This window comes from Theropithecus gelada, unplaced genomic scaffold (assembly GCF_003255815.1).
Source record: "Theropithecus gelada isolate Dixy unplaced genomic scaffold, Tgel_1.0 HiC_scaffold_16206, whole genome shotgun sequence".
NCBI lineage: Eukaryota > Metazoa > Chordata > Mammalia > Primates > Cercopithecidae > Theropithecus > Theropithecus gelada.
In genome coordinates this window covers 1-2,823 of record NW_020257998.1, presented here as the reverse complement: position 1 = coordinate 2,823, position 2,823 = coordinate 1, and the positions used below count along the sequence as shown (strand labels likewise).

General features: G+C 47.0%; 1 non-coding gene across 1 annotated transcript; it reads right to left on the bottom strand.

Moving 5' to 3' along the window:
• Positions 1-1,714: 1,714 nt before the first annotated feature.
• TRNAC-GCA lies at positions 1,715-1,786 on the bottom strand. The gene has a single exon. It is a non-coding gene; the product is annotated as a tRNA-Cys (tRNA).
• Between the last annotated feature and the right edge of the window lie 1,037 nt (positions 1,787-2,823).

Here is a 2,823-nt window from a genome sequence, read left to right as displayed (position 1 = left end):
AGGCAGGAGAAAGGTGGGAATCCGGGAGGCGGAGCTTCAGTCCACGTGGAATGGATCATACAGGGTGACACGTGAGCTATTTGCTTTGTTTAAACTGGTGGGACCAGTCATCCTGCCCAGAGGCCACTTATAATCTGGGAACTAGAAATTGGTCCTGATGGAACTGCAGGCAAAAGTTACTCAACTTTTCTACAGCCTGATATGGGCTTCTGGATTCTATCCCCTCAAACTGCATAGATTTTCATTACCTTCAAGTTTAATGAGGCCAGATTCCCAATCCACATTCCCTTCATGTTTCTGTAATCATTTATTATACATCCCTGGTACCAGCAAGGGCACTATGATCTCTAAAGAAGATGTCATCTAAGGTGAGTGGAGACACAGAGGGCAATTGCTGACAAGATGGCGAGGAGCTCATACAGTTCAGAGAAGCCCCCAGAGCCAGGCTCATCAAATAGGCAGGACCTCAGCCCACCCTGGCTAGGGAGCCGCCACTGCTACCACAACAGACACTGGCTGCAGCCTCTGGCCCTACTGCCATTGCCAGAGCTCTGCCATCTCCAGAATGAATTCCAAATTCACCCTGTTTCTATGTAGGATTTAATCTACATTCATGGTCTTGTTTAGGGGAATATAATTAGCCCAACTGAAGCCATTCCCAATGGTGCTGGTTAATTTTATGTGTTGGCAGGGCACAGTGGCTCATACCTATAATTCCAGCAGTTTGGTAGGCTGAGGCATGTGGATCGCTTAAGCTTAGAAGTTTGAGACCAGCCTGGGCAACATGGCAGAATCCCATCTCTACAAAAAATACAAAAATTAGCTGGGCATCGTGGTGCGTACCTGCGGTCCCAGCTACTCAGGAGGTTGTGGTGGGAGGATCCCTTGAGCCCAGTAGATGAAGGCTGTGGTGAGTGGAGATAGCGCCACTGCACTCCAGCTTGGGTGGTAGAGGGAGGCTCTGTCTGCCTCAACAAATTTTCTTCTTTAAATGTGTCAACTTGGCTAGGCCATGGTGGCCAGATGTTTGTCCATAGCAATCTGGATGTTGCTGTGAAAGTATTTTTTAGGTATGATTAACATTCAATCTACAGACTTTGAGTAAAGCAGATTACCTTCCAAAATGTGGGTGGGCATCATCTGATCAAATGAAAACCTAATGAGGAAATGTCTGTTGTCCCCCAAGAAAGGAATTTTGTCTCCACGCTGTCTTCAGGCTGGAGCTGCAACCTCAACTCTTCCCTGCTTCTCCAGATTGCTGCCATGCCCTGCAGACACGACACTTGCCAGCCCCCACAATGGCATGATCCAGTTTCTTAAAATCTATGTGCACACACAAACACAAGCCCCTATTGGTTCTGTTTTCTCTGAGGAACCCTGATTCACACACCAACATTCAGGGAGAGGACATATCGGACCTCGTACTTCCCTTAACCAGAGACAGGATCCTGTCTTCCACCAAGACTTATACAATTGTGAATTCCCCAAATGAAGAGGGTTGAGATGTGTAAGAAAAAAAGAGTTCTCCCCAGACCTGTGGACAATGACTTAGCCTTCAAGAAATTGGGTTTCTCTAGAGCTTCCGGTGTCAGGGGAGGCTTTCTAGTGAAGACCTGACCTGCCTCCTCTCTCTCCTGCTTTTCAGAATGAATGCATGTGTTGAAGAAAGGCTAGGAATACAACATCCTATCATGTTCAGTGACTGAAAACAGGGAGGGGGCACCTGGATTTGAACCAGGGACCTCTTGATCTGCAGTCAAATGCTCTACCGCTGAGCTATACCCCCACCTGACTAGCTGTCCCTAATAAGTACTATAAACCTGTATGGCCACACCCTGTCACCATCATGAGATGGGTACTTGCTTTGTCATGATACACCCCCTTCCTACTCCATATGTGCCTGCCAGCTCTACTTAACAACCAGCATCCTTCCTTCTCCAGTGTCTGACTGAAGGCAGTGACATTAAAATCACTGAGGTTTGCAGCCAGAACATCCTTCAGACTTGCCTAGAACAAAGGGACTCAGAAGAATTGGTTGTTCAGCAGACCTGCTGGAGGTGAGGCTGGGCGGGGCAGAGCTGGGTAAAAGCAAAAGTTCTTGGGCCCCACTTGAGGACTCCTAAGCCAGACTCTCTGGGAAGGGACCTAGGGAACATGTATGCTTCTGAAAAACCTGCACCATTCTAATTCATGGTTTGGAGATACTGGTTTAATCTGTTCCCTTCCGTGGTACAGATCTGGAAACAGTGATGGTAATTAAAATCATACCCAAACAAAACACACCTGATTAATGACCAAGTCATGACTAGAATCCACATTCATGATAAAGGGCCTCTTTGTACTGAACATTCTGAGGCAGGAGTTGAACTGCCTTTTCCTTTCCTTTTCCTCTCCATTCGCTGAATCCCACGATGTGTCAGATAAAAGTTAGTAACCAGAAGACAGGATCCAATCCATGGAAAAGTGGAGAAGTGGAGAATCAGAGAAATCTGTGGTCACTGGGACATGACACAGGACGGAGTGATTGAAAACATGTGGGCAGAGTGAAAGGAAGGGCCAACAAGTGACATAGTCTTGAACCAGGGACTACTTGATATGCAGCCAGATGCTCTGCCCCCAAAATGTGCCCCCCTATCTGTTTAGACCTTCCTGACTGACACTGTTTCACCTATGTTCCCAGGCCCAAGGATCTAATATACACTGTAATTTCTCATCATTTTCAGTGAACCACTGGCAACTGACTTCATTCAGACAGACCTCTATCTGGCTGTGAACTTACCCTGTCCTTCCCCATGGACCTATCAGAGGACTTCTAGAAATCTT